The following is a 15075-nucleotide window of genomic DNA, read 5'->3' on the forward strand; positions in this document are numbered from 1 at the left end:
AATGGGATTGAGGCCAAGATTGCTTAAGATTATTGGACTTCCTTCTAGAGCAATACATTGTCATTTGTGGCTGGCAAGGGCTAATTCTATACATCAGCTGGTACATTCCTATACATTTCTTTAAGTTAAGAGGAAGAGGATGTTGGTCAAGCCACTAACAGAGGTTTAATTCCCCAGAGCTTGTTCCCATGAAGGGAACTAGTATCGCCAAAGGGACGCCAATTCTTGACAGACAGCAACACAAAGATCGGAGGGAATGGAAGAACTAGCGGGCCAGGATACGATGACAGCAGTCTCAGCAGCAGTTTTTTTTTGTTATGGATTTAGGGCACAAAACTGCTACAGTCATTAGCGCCCAGTATGTGGCTTAGGGAAAGGTAAAAAAACAAAAAATAGATTGGAGATCACCAGCAATGGGAGCAAAACTCAGTGGGGAAACTAAAAAACTGAAGGAAAGCTTAGAAAACCACTTCAGAAGGGGGAGGGGGGTTGTTTCCCCAAAAAGAGCTCCAAATGACTGACATCTCACTGACACTAATGAACTCTAGGATGTGATCAACAGCTCGTGTCATCTGCTAAAATGGAAGATATATCAGGTGACACCTGTAGACTGGCACATAGTGGAGTAAAATAGGGGCACTGAAGTAAAAGGTGTCTTACCATCCACAGCTGAGAGCAGTGGGGACAGTGGGGGAGGATCACCACTTAAAAGATGTCAATGGCTGAAAAGACAGTGCCCTATCCGGTGTCTAGTTAAAATTACCTCCTCCCGATGACTCGTTTGGGAGGAAGAGGTCCGAGCACAGGGAAGAGCTTCCATGTCCCACAATTTATGATTGGGAAGTGTCGACCAATGTGTGTGCCATAAAAGAGCAACACAACATAAAACACTCTGTACATTGGCAAAAGGAACCATGTAAACAGCAGGCTGAAGAAAGACTGCAGCCTTGGCCACTATATCGGCCACCTCATTTCCATGGATACCAACATGTTCTGGGATCTGGAGGAGTGCCACAGAGATGTGGAGCAAGTGGAGGCATTCCTGAATCCAGTGGACCAGAGGGTGGACATAGTAAATAGCTTGGAGACTGAGGAGAGAGCTGAGCGAATCTGAGCATATAATATACTGTATCTGCTGATGGCGATCGATGTATTGGACAGCCTGGAGAACAGTGTGAAGCTCTGCAGGAAAAACCGAACACTGGTCAGGAAGCCAAAGTCGATTAGGGGTGTCACCAACAACATAGGCACTCCCAACACCAAATGATGTTTCAGCCGTCAATGTAAATAAGTGTGGCATCCTTCATTTGTGCTCATGTTGTTGTTGTTGTTGTTGTTGTTTTTGTCTTCAGTCCAGAGACTGGTTTGATGCAGCTCTCCATGCTACTCTATTCTGTTCAAGCTTCATCTCCCAGTACCTACTGCAGACTACATCCTTCTGAATCTGTTTAGAGCATTCATCTCTTGGTCTCCCTCTATGATTTTTACGTTCCACACTGCTCTCCAATACCAAGTTGGTGATCCCTTGATGCCTCAGAATATGCCCTACCAACCGATCCCGTCTTCTAGTCAAGTCATGCCACAAATTTCTTACCCCTGGAATCCTTTAACCATATGAGCAGCAAATGCCTGATGATTAACGAGAGAAGGGGTATTATCCTTGGAAAGCTGACAAAGATCACAGAGCAGGCAGGTCCAGGGGCAGAACCAAGGTAATGCCGTATCCCCAGTTGTCAAAGTTTTAGGAAAGTAGAAGGAAAGAGAACTTGCCAGTTGACGGAAGCAGACTCCCGGTGGTGGTAGTAGAGGAAGGTTGGCCTGTATACCCTAAATCCAAGGAGGCGTCGAAAAAAAGGTAATGGGCTGGATTAGCAGGCATGGAAGACAGATGGCTAGCATAACAACTCAGAAGGACAGCTAGCCAATTGGACAGCGGAGGATTAGCAGTCTCAGCATAAAGGCTTTCCACAGGGCTGGTGTAAAAAGCTCCAGACACTAAACGTAATCCACAGTGGTGGATAGAGTCGAGACGCCGAAGAATAGACGGCCGAGCAAGAGTCAACTATGCTTCCATAGTCCAATTTTGAGAGCACTAAAGTGTGATAGTGGCGGAGGAGGACTACTCAGACAGCGAGCTGAAAGATAGGAAATGTGGGACGACCAGCACAGTTTTGTCAAACATAGGACCCATGAATTTAGTGACATCTGCGAACGGAAGGTCGACAGGGCATAGATGTAGGGAAGGCAGAAGAAACTTTATACGACACCAAAAATTGACACACATGGTCTTACTGGGAGAAATGCGGAAGCCGGTTTCGATGCTCTAAGAGTGGAGGTGACAGACATCCTTGAAGACGTCTGTCAAGAAAGCTGGTTCGTTGAGAGCTGTAGTAGATCGCAAAATTATCCACAAGGAGGGAGCCCGAGACATCGGGAAGGAGACAATCCGTAACTGGATTTATGGTGATGGCAAACAGTACAACACTTAGCACGGAGCCCTGGAGTACCCCGTTTTCTTGGGGAAAAGTACAGGAGAGAGTAGTGTTCACCTGCACTATAAATGTGCACTCTGCCATAAATCCACGAATAGAAAGGGGGCAGCCGACCTCTAAAGCCCCAAGAGAGCAGTATGTGGATGATGCCTGTCCTCATACACGTATCTTATGCTCTCACCAGATTGAAAAGTATTGCTACCGTTCGGCGTTTCCTGAGAAGAAAATTATTCATGATGTAAGTGGAGGGGGCAGCAATATGATCAACTGCAGAATGATGCTTTCAGGAACCACATTGGGTAGGTGTTAGACTGTGGGACTATAGCCACCAGGCTAAACAGCAATTCACCATATGCTCCAGTACCTTACATACACTACTCTTAAGAGAAATGGGGAGATAGCTAAATGGGAAATTCTTGTCCTTTCCAGGTTTCAGAACAGAAATGAAGATAGCTTCCCGCCATCATCTGGGAAAGGTACTGTCGGTTCAAATTCAATTATAAAGGTGAAGGAGGTAACGCACACTATCCTATGATAAATTCACCAACATTTGGATGTGGATACCATCCGGTCCTGTGGCGGGAGAGCGAGAAGAAGAGAGTGCGAGTGAGTTCCCACATGGAGCAAACAGTATAATAGCTTTCGCTATTTTGAGAGGAGAAAGCAAGAGGTTGCACTTCCGCTGCATGTTTCTTCGGTAAAAACGCTGGTGGGTAATTTGAAGAGCTCAAAATCTCAGCCAAGTGTTGACCCAGTGAGTTAGAAATTGTGATGGGGTCCACTAATGTATCATGTGTGACAGTGAGCCCAGAGACCAGGGAGAAACTAGGCACGCCAGATAACCGTCTAATTTTACTCTGAGCTTCTGAGGAGGGAGTGAAGGTGCTAAAAGAACTAGTAAAGAAGTCCCAGCTTGCCTTCTTGCTATTGTGGATGATGCGACGGCATCATACACGTAACTACTTATAGTGGATACAGTTGGCAAAAGTAGGATCGTGGCAGAAAACGTGAAGAGCACGTCCCCGCTCACATATTGCGTCACAGCACACCTCGTTCCACAAAGGGACTGGAGGGTGCCGGGGCAAATCGGAGGTGTGAGGTACTGAACGTTCCGCAGCTGTAAGGATAACTTCTGTAACATGAGTGACCCGATCGTCTACACTAGGAAAGTGACGGTCATCTAATGTCGCTAGAGATGAAAAAGTGTCCAATCGGCTTGAGCAAACTTCCATCGTATCGGGCGCATCGATTGAAGTTGTGGCTACAATCGAAGGACACATGGAAGATAGTCACTCGAGTGTATCAGCAAGAGCAAACCATTCAAAGCACTGAACTAACTGAACAGTACGGACCGAAAGGTCCAAATGAGAGAAATTCATCATGGAGGCAGACAATTGTAGGTTCCCAGTGTTGAGGCAAACAAGATTCGCTTGGTGGAAGAAGTCAATCAATACGGGCCTCACTGACAAGGACACAGGGATCCCAAAGCGGATGGTGGGCATCGAAGTCCACAACCAGCAAATACGGGGGCGGGGGCTGACCAAGGAGATGAGGGCGATCAGCTCTTGTCATTGGTGTGGATGATGGAATGTATACGGTACGAAGAGAGAATGTATGAAAGGGAAAGATGGACAGCAACAGCTTGGAAGGAACTGTTTAAAAAGGGGATTGGGTGATAATGGACGTATCATGGAGAAGAATCTTAAGTCCCCATCTGCTGGAGCACAATCAACAGAGTGGAGATCAAACCAGACTGACTGAAAATGAGGGAAAACAAAGCAATAGTGGGGATGCAGCATTGTTTCCTGAAGACAGAAGATGACCGGTGAGTAGGATCATAAGAGGATCGACAGTTCATCCTGATTGGCTCTGATGCCACGGATATTCCAATGGATACTTGACAGAGTGGACAGAGAAGGGAAGAATCTTACCACAGTCGCTCTCAACAACTGATGAGAGCTAGCTGCTGACAGCATGGAACGGCATTCAGCCAAAGGCAGAAGATCCTGATCCATAGGTTGTTTGGGGGCTGCTCCTGCCACCAGCGGTTGGCCAGTTGATCGGCTACCAGCAGTGCACCTTGGCAATATGGAAGGGTGGTTACCACCAGGTGGCGCTGTAGATGAGAACACAGTGGAGGAGGAAGAGGAGAGGAACTTTGGTTCTTATGAGCTGTCTTGGAAACAGGACATTGAGATGAAGGAATCGATGGTAGTGAAGTCAGTGTATGTAAAAAAATCTTCAAGTAAGCTCTTTTTTTGAAGTCTAGAAGTCTGATTTTGGGGCTTGTGATTTAGCAGAAGCCAATGAAGAGTGAGCCATAGAGAGAGCAGGTGATAGAGGGGAGGTTGAACAGGCGATCTTTGCGCTGGCCGATCTGATGACCGTGCCACTAAAGGTGACATCAGAAGTCTGCATGGTTGTCTCCTTAGTAGGACGAGGAGATGCAAGGACAGTGCTGTATTTACCTGCTGGAGGCACATTGGGCTTTCAACTGGTGAATAACTTACAAGCAGCAAATGTACACACATTTTCCTTCACTCTGATTTCCTGAATAAGCCATTCATCTTTGAAAATGGGGCAATCTCTAGTGGAAACAGCATGGTCACCCATATAATTGATGCAATGAGGGGATGAAGGTGGACAAGCACCCTCATGGGCATCCTTTCCACATGTAACACATTTGGCCAGATTGGAACACGACTGGCTGGTATGATTAAACCGCTGACACTGATAGCAACGCGTAGGGTTGGGGATGTTAGGGCGAACTGAAATTCTCATATCCCGCTTTAATGTTCGATGGAAGTTGAACTGTCAAATGTCAAGAAGGTAGTACAGGTTGGAACCAAGTCCTCGTCAGCCCTTTTCACGACTATGTACAGCTGTTATGCCCTGCTCAAACAGGTAGTTTTGAATTTCCTCGTTGGACAATGCATCGAGTGAGCATGTATAAAACATCCTGTGTGATGAATTTAAAGTGCAGTGCGCTTCCACCCAGACAGGGAAGGTGTGTAGCAGTGAAGTTCTCAGCAATTTTTGTGCCTGGAGGGTACTGTGTTTGTAACAAGGTGCCATTTCGTAATTGGGAACAAGACTTTACAGGACCTGCAATTGCGTCGACACGTTTCTTAATAATGAAAGGGTTCACTGGAAAAGTCTTGACCTTCATCTGACTAAGAAACAACAAGGAAATGTAGCACTGATGGGGATACTTCTGAAATGGTTTCATCATCATCTACAATTTCTGCTCACAAGAGAAAGCCATGGACAATTCTTCCACGATTACTGGCATCTCCGATGGCGCACTCCCTTGTGGGGGCCCTCTGAGAGCACTCCCATCTTAGGTGGTTGTTCACACATCAGGTCACACCTCCAAAGAAACGGACAGAGGGGCCAATCAGCCCTCCCTGGGCCTGGCCATTACCAGGGGGTACATACGTGTCCTACCTGTCTACGCGGGGTGGGGAATTACACGTTACCCCATCACCGGCTACGTGTGGGAATGTGTGGGTCAACCTTCAGACACGCACAGGGACGAAAGAAAGAGGGAGGGAGGGAGGGAGGAACAAAGAAAAGGGAAGAAGAGGGGTCTCAAATGCCGCAGCAGGGAAGAGGGTAAAGAAGAGACAAGGAGAAGAGAAAGACAAAGGGAGGACAAAGGGAAGACAGACTTTCCACCATAGAAAGCAAAGACATACTGTCTTACAGTTAAAAGCATCTGCCTCCTGACATAGGCATGAAACACACTAAGATAGGGGGAGAAGTGGAAGGCAAGAGGCGGAGGTGAGGGGGGAAGGGAGGATGTGTAAGTATGTGGAAATGGAATGTATGCAGCCCAGAAAGGAAAGAGCTGCACTAGTTCAGGTTTCCGTGCTCACCACGCATATATCCACAAAAGAGTTTTGGACCCCCTGAGGGGCTCAGCAGCAATGTCAGCAGCCTAGTTTCCTGTCAGATTGTCATGACTACAGACCCCACCAGTTTATGGATGAGGCCTGATAGTTCACAAAATTTCACTACTCTTTTAAGGGCATGGGGTTAGAGCAGATGATACAATTGAAAAGCCTGTGTTACCAAATGTACTATGTGGTCTGATACATGACAGAGCTATGCTGTAAATACTGAGCAGTGTTCTGACAGCTGATGCCAGATATCGTCTGTACCAATGAAGACACACCGAACACCACGGTCAGAACCATCTGTATACAGAAGGGTACCAGTGCTGATTTCCACGCAAAGCACAAGAATGAGGTTAAAAATCTGCTAGCAAGTTAGAAATGAAAGTTTATTAGCCCTTGACCAGGGTTTTGCTATTTTTACAAATATCTTCTTCAAAAGTGGTAGCCTTATCACATCACTATGCAGTTGACTTTAGCCTCTAGTGTAAGGTACATCTAACTTATGGAAGTATTTTGTTCTGTGATGCCTATTCCAATTTTATATTGAAAGAGCCTCTACATGTGGGCATATACTAAACAGTCTCCGATGCACGATATGTGTATTCTGGCACTACCGAAACCCATGGCTTGCAATAATTGTTTCAGAAATTTTGTTTGTGACATGAGCCAATTGGGTTCATCTAATCTATTGTGCTAATGAAGCCACAGCTGCTGAAGCATATATTTTTACAAATATCGAAACCATGGTCAAGAGCTGAAAAAGCCATTTGCAACTTGTTGGCTGATTTTTCAACCTCTTCAGATTTATGCACTTGCTGTTTTGCAGTCATGTTTAAGATTTTCAAAGGTAGATAAACTTATAGCAATATAGTCAGTCTGGAGTAGTGTCTTTTGGATGCAAATTAAGTCCAAGATGAACATGGGTCGCTGCATGAAGCCAAGGTGGTGAAGGCCTCACATTCATTGGGAAAGTGGCAGGTAGCTCAAAATTAAACTGCTAGAGCAAAAGAAAGCAAATTCCAGGAAGTAACACGCTGACTAATAGAGGATTGACAGGAGGAGGCAGTATAGGATGGGTGGCCAGGCATGGCAGACACACGGCACGTGTATTTGCTGACGAGGAAATCGCAGCCTTTAAACACAGGCAGTTTGGCAGCTTGTGTCTACAGATGCAATCGGGCTAGCGTAAAAGGCGCCAGTGACCAAACAGATGGTACGATTGTGATAGTATCGAGACAGCTTAAGTGGGTGGTCCAATTTCTTAAATGTCTGCTGAATTTTGTCTTCCATTAGCAAAAACAAAACATTGATGAATGTAGGCGGGAAGTTTAGTTTAAAAATGAAGTGTACATGCTAGCAAACATAACGAAACTGATCTTTATTAAAACCAAAGAATTAAATTTAAGCAGAAGAGCAAAAAGTAGATACAAAAGAATGCTAGTGTTATAAACTGGATTAGTGGTGCTAATATAAAAGTTGGGTTCATGACTGCCCTCTTGGTGTCAATGGCGTCTAGGATTGAGCTGCATTCCCCATTTGCCTCATGTGACTACTGTTTTGTTGTTTCATGACAGAAGTGGCCACGGAGGGTGACTTTAAATGAGAAGATTTGACTCCAGTTCACGTATTACTTCATTTATTCCGTGTGGATTACTCTCACTTTTGATACTGTTTAATATTTTTAACTGGTGAATGGGTTGACTAGCAAGGAGTTCTGGTTGACTTAATTCATGCACGATCTCCTCTGCAACAACTTTTCCTAAATGGAGGGAACACTATGAAGCATTTGTCACTTTTGTTCATTTTTCTCTGTGCTATTTACATTCTACATAAGACCTGAGTGTTGACAATTATTGATACGTCTTTATATTTTCAGGAGTGCCCGATGAGATAAAGAGGCAATTTTTGAATGGTGTATCTCAATTTTGGAGACAGTATTTTTCAAAGTGGAGAAAGAATGAAGGTACGTAAGTTCATTTGTTGTTTTCGCTGAAGCTAATTTATTTGCAGTTCATAATGAACTCTGTGTTGGCGAAGCATTCTGGATTAGTCCATTGTTTCAACCTACCAAAGGTAAGGTAACTATCAGAAAAAGATGGCATAACCATTTTATTGTAAGGCATACATTAACAGGTTTTCAATCAAATGATACATATAAAAAGATTACTAAACTACTACATATCGACATTACAACAGCACTCAAATGTACAGTAATATCACACAAACAGTGGCAGGTGGAAGGGAATATAGAGCTCCATTACACATTTCGTCACACGTATGACCAGTGTCAGGAATTCTTCAAAGTGACCTTTGCAGGTCCTTGGACATGTTGTAACACATGACCAACTATCTGCCTTCACACAACACAGTCCCAAGATGGTGAAGATTTGCCTCACTTGTGTAATGTGTGAACACACTTTCCATGCACCATTCAAATCTATAAATTGCCCAAGGCTTGTCATGTCCATGGGTTTTTTCCTGGGTGCACGACAGTTTCAGACATGGTAGAGAACACTTTTGTTGCCAGCAACATTTCCATTTATCAGTGGCATTGAACTCATTTTCAGTATGAAACATGGCCATGGTATGAATGAAATGCCTTGACAATTGTTTGATTCACAGGGAATGTATCATACAATATTTGAAAGTTCATGTTATAGACAGTCATCTGGTATATGTGTAATAGTGTACTTTTCCATCTTCCATAAGGAGGTGGAATGTGACAAGATAGATAACCAATGTGTGGAAATGGATTGTACACACTTACTGACAGTGGACATTGATTGGTTAAGTTCCTGATCTTTTTCATAGATGGACTATTCAGCTAGATTGGCACACAGTAGATGTACTCTGCTATTGAGTGGAGAGAGTGTGCTGATGCTGCCCAACTAGACCACAGAGCTTGGGCAGAATACTTTTTGTGCTTTTCAGCTTTCCAGGTGTTGGCATTAAGTGTTACTTCAAAGGGAGTGTCATATCCCAAACTATTCCGGATGCATGTTATGAGAACTTCTCCCTTAAAATGGACATGAACAGCTCTGTGTGCCAGTGTTTGACAAATCAAAACATGCAATTTCAATTTTAGTAACCACCCTTTATGGAAGTATTGGGTGAAGATATCTCAATCATAAGTTGTTGCAAACTTCTGTGCTGTATAGATGTTGACCAATCATATGCATGGCCAAAGTATGCAGGTTGTATTAGATAAATATCACATACATTTAAATTGAACTAGACAGAATTGAGGACTGATCTTTGTGCTAAGTCATTATGCAATACTTCTGTTCAGATACTGTCATTCCTTTTAGTTATAGCAAATATCTTTCTAACTAACATGTTGTCAAATAGTTTCATTGCCATGAATTACAACTTGTTCCACAAATATGGACAATGATCTAAAGCCAAGAAGCACAGGCAGTTGGATAATCCCGAAGATACCCAGATAAAATGAACTTACGAATATCCAGTGACTACTGACATTCAATGCTTTGACTCACAAATTGTAGAAATTTAATGTGGTAAGGAAGCTAGAAAATCTGAAGAAATTTGAATGTTCAATCTGGATGTAGTTGCAGTCAGTGAAACGATTAGGAAGAAAATCATTTCTGTTAAGATGAATTTGTCATGAGCAGAAATGTGGGGCAGAGGCTAAGTCACTGAATGTTCTAATCCCACTAGAGAACACTACATCATGGACAGAACAAACAGTCTGAAAAACAACTTCTTATACCAGGTACACTAGCCAGAGGTGCACAATAACAGTGAGGTAACACTTTTGTCAAGGTAAACATGACTGAGTTAGAGGTGGCTAGCGCTATCTCTAGAACATGTTAACTGGCCATTGGAGTGCATGGATGTGAGACTGTGCATCCACAAGTGGCAACCTCTGGTCATTTAACTTCTAGCTGCATCTGACTTGCATGGTGCACAGTACAACTGCCTAAAAAGATTTTGGGTGTGGATCTGTGCAGGTCAGTACAGCAGACAATTCAGTAGTAAGATTATTCTCATCAGAATTGACAGGTTATGGTTCAGGTTTATCTGCCAATGTCAATGTGATAATGAGAGATTGAAAGTATTACAAAATGCATATGTACAGAGAATGGAAATCTAATAATCATGAGTGATTGGAATGCTATAGTACGCAATGTAATAGAAGACAGTTGAAGAGAGAGCTTAGCAATAAGAGTGATGAAATAAAAACAAATTCAATTGTTCTGTAAGTTTGTTATTAATTATGAATATGCTATTTGAAAATTACTTGAGGAAAAGTGTATTTGGAAGTAGTCCAAGGCAATGAGAAGTGTCTAGCTGGATTACATCACTTTCAGACATTTTGTAAAATCTGATACTGGATTGCAAGGTGCACCCAGGAGCAGGTAGAGATTATCACAATTTAGTAATTATGAGCAATATGCTAAGATCTAAGAGAATAGTCCAGAACTATTAGTGGTGGAGGAAGTGGGGTACTTTGAAGAATGGAATGGGTTTGAAGTTCTCTGAAGTAATAAACAGTGTGGTAATGAATACTGCAATAGACAGCTCAGTTGAGCAATGGACGTATTTGAAAAGGGCAATCAAGAGTTGGACAGACAAATTGAAGTATGCATGAGGTAACAAATTTTACAGAAGAAATAACGAAACTGATTCATGAAGTAAGGAAGAACAAAAATGTGCAGAAAGGGACAGAAATACATTAATTTAAGTCACTTATGAGTGAAATGAACAGGAAAGCAGAGAAGCTGAATTGAAATGACTGCAGAAAAAAATTTGAAGAAACCAAACATGAAATGGTCATTGGTTGGACTATTCAGCATGTAAGAAAGTCAAAGCAACCTTTGGTGCAAATTAAAATCGAAGGAACAAACATTGAGAGTGCAAAAGTAATTCCACTGTTGAGCTTACAGGAATGAGCTGACAGGTGGAAAGTTTATATTAAGGCTTCCATGTCTGGTAGGATTTGATGACATTACAGAAGAAATACAAGATATAGGTGATGCAATTAAGATTAGGAGTTTAAAAAAGTATTTGGAGGCCTGCAATCAGATAATGCTGGAGGCACACAAAGTGATGTCTGATGTCCTAAAACCACCAGTGGAGGAGTGAGGGGGGGAAGCAGTATGGGAGGGGAGGGGGAATCACTTCTGGAACAATTATGTAGAAGTCAATTACATATTGTGGTAAACCAGGAAACAAGAGAATTTACATGTTTGGCCTCTGGTTTTACAGAGGAATGATTAATTCAGTGGACTGATATGGTAAGAAATTGAGAGCTTCACCACAAGAACAGTGACAGGAAGGGACAAAATGAAAGGGCATGTGTTAATAGGGCAACAAGTAACTTCCATCATACTTTAGGGATCTATAGAGTTAATAGTTTCAGGAGATGGCAGAGTTTGGAATATGTCCAGAAAATAATTAGGTGTGTTATAGTGTGAGGTGAAGTAGCTGGGATAGGAGAGGAGTTCACAGTGGGCCACATCATCCAGAAGACTGATAAAAATATCAGTACTCCCTATGAACTCTTCTGGATAATATTCAACAAATTTGATAAGAGAAAACTTTTACTGTAAATCTGTGGATAAAATGCCTAATATTTTGGTCAGTTGTCTAAAATACAATCAAGGTAGTCCACCACATGCTACTTTTGTGGCATCCTATAATGCAGTAATGTCCCACTTCATTTGTCTCATTCCATGATGTAATTCACTCAGCATCATTTTAGACATTTCTCTTTTGTTATTTGTCTTATAATCCCTTTTAAAGATGCTATCCACTGTGTTTAACTGCTATTCCAAGTGGTCTTCCATATCTCAGAATTAAAATTCTGTCACAAACCTCAATGTTTCCTTTTCAACTTATTTTTTAAACTTCTTGTTCAATGTACAGACTTAATAGCATTGTGGATAAGCTCCAGTCCTCTCACTCCATTCCAAGACATTCCGATTATGTGCCTTACAATCATTACAACTGCAGTGTGACATCTGCACAAATTCCAAATAACTTCTCTCTTCATTTGAAGAATGTCAAACTGAATACCTTTTTTCCATCTAAATTTCGAGATTGTTACTTTATTGAGAAAACAGTTTTGGTGATACATTATGTCATCCTGAGGCCCTATTCCCACCTCTGGTCCGATAAGAATAGGGACCAGTATTCAATGACTGGCATATGTAGATTTGCAATACAATGATCACTTCAAACATCTGCTGACTTAAATTGTACAGATTAGGAAGCCCTGTAAAATATTCTGCAGGCCTCCACTATTGTGGTCAAGGCCTGCAAGATGGGTATCTTGAACTAGACTGACTGCAGTAGCCTTCATGCAGTACTATCATTCTAAAGCTGCTCTCAGTCTGGCCAACATTTTGCAGTATATGCTTCTGTGTGTTAAAAGTATTTATCACATCTTTTCCTCATTTCTGTGATTAACCTAGTGTCTAACTAGTCCCATATGGAAAACAGAAGATTTACATGAATGTGACTGATCATTGTTTTCTAAGGAGTTAAAGTATCTCAATACTTTTACCTACCTTCACTTTGCAATCATCATCAGTGTTCTGCCAAAAGGCAGGTTTTCACATGGTAGTTCTCCAGGCTCTCCAGTCTTCTGCTATCCTCTTCAGGTCTGCATAATTTCCTCTTCCCTTTATGTCATCTGTCATCTATCATCTTGTATCTTGTTCCTCCTCTCAGTCTGATCCCACAAACCAATCCATCCAAAGCATCTGCTAGCAAGCACTCCCTTCTCAATGAATGTCCCAACCAGTTCTGTTTCCTTTTTCTTACAACCTTCAGCAGACCCTCTCTCACCAACCCTTTCCAATACTCCATCACTGACTCTTTCCATTCAGCTTGTTCTCTCCATTCTCCCCCACATCCACATCTCAAATGCTTCTTACCTTTTTCATCCTCTCATCACAGTGTCCATGTTTCTGCTACATATAGTGCCACACTCCAGACAAAACATTTGCCAAGCCTTTTCCTTAGACCTTTATCTAATTTGCCACATTTGCATTCAACAGAAAGAGGAGACTTATGTGGCAAATTAGACTTTCCAAATGGAGCCATTTTTTATTTATTTATTTTTGTGTCATGCACTTTGATGTCTTGGACTTGCAGTTGGATGTTCTAAATTTTTAGAATCCATGGTATTACTTGGCTGCAGGTTTGATTATAAGCTTACATGGATGTCATACTTATATTCTGAATTGTGATTCCTTATGTGATCCACATGTTAAATAAAGTACATTAATGAAGACACTGGGGAATAGACCATGCTTGCTTGTCTGTCCCAGTTCGACATAACTAGCTCTGGAATTCCCAGCTTTATTATGTACTGTGTATTTCCTGTATCTCCTAGACCCATATACCATAATACACCTTTTACTATACACAAGAAGAGAATCAAATGAACCATGGAAGAAAATCATTTTATATGGAAGATACTGAGGAGTGAACTACGCATCAAACAAAGTTATTCAAGATAACTTCATGACCAAGTCAGATACTATCTGAAGGTAGGCTCATCCTGTCTATTAATGTCTGGACACGAAAATAACTTCTTTGCTAATCTTTTCAATTCACCAGGCATACCTAATGCCTATTTTTGTCCTTCAAATGGATCTGGTAGCTAATATCTCACCCCAGCTGACTTACAACCGATGTTCAGCTTTCTGTGGATGCACAATGACCCCTAAACTTCAGATTAAAATGAGTAGCTGGTGCATGTAGTGGGCGATTTGAATATGTACAACATCTAAGAAGCACAGTTGTAAAAAATTTCTCTACAGCATGAGAACTGTTACCTAAATCCTTCTTGGTTTCCTCCACTTCCATGAGATTCCTACTGTGTGACATCCTTCGAACACCTCCCGCCTTCCACTTCACCACATTTGATGTCTGGCAAATTCTCATTCTGTATTATGATTATTGGCTCCCCCTTTGGAATCTTGTTCTATCTTTTTCCTGATTACTGCTGGGCGTTTTCTGTATATCAACAAGATACTCTTCCTGCAGGGCATGTTTTGCACAAGTTCATTAGTGAGGCATAGTGGACTACTCAGGATTTTTACTTTTCTCTCTTCTGTTTTATTTGATTGTGAGCTGCTGAATCGGGAAATATTTGAAGCTGGTGCTTTTGGTCTCTTCTTGATCAACTAAGGAGGGATGACAGTTTTAAGTTCTATAGGCATATCTGTTGTGACTAAAGTCTGACAGTTGTCTTTGCATTTTCACAAAGGCCGCGCCCCCCCTCCCCCTCATGCATTTTCCTTTTCCTCTCATTCACCCCTCATTGGCCACATACAAGCACGCAGTTGAACAGAATGTTGTAAATATTAAGACAAGAACTTTTTAAAATTAAAACCACCAACAGTGGCACATTGTGTCACAATATGTTCTTTATCTCCAATGTTGTTCTATGATTTTATTATTCAAAATATGTGTAGTGGGCTGACAAGGCAGCCAGTCCACAGTGACAGGTAGCCGAAAGAAAGGCACGCGTACACACACGCCGACTGGCATGAAGTGTGGAACAGGATACGTATTGAATACTATAAAGAAAGTCTGTAGCTTCATTCATACTTAACTTTAATCTATCCTTGTGATACATCTCTCTTGACTATACAAATGAGACTCTTAAGATACATGCACTGTTACAAATGGCGCCTTGCTAGGTCGTA

Source organism: Schistocerca nitens, chromosome 10, assembly GCF_023898315.1.
Source record: "Schistocerca nitens isolate TAMUIC-IGC-003100 chromosome 10, iqSchNite1.1, whole genome shotgun sequence".
Classification (NCBI taxonomy): domain Eukaryota; kingdom Metazoa; phylum Arthropoda; class Insecta; order Orthoptera; family Acrididae; genus Schistocerca; species Schistocerca nitens.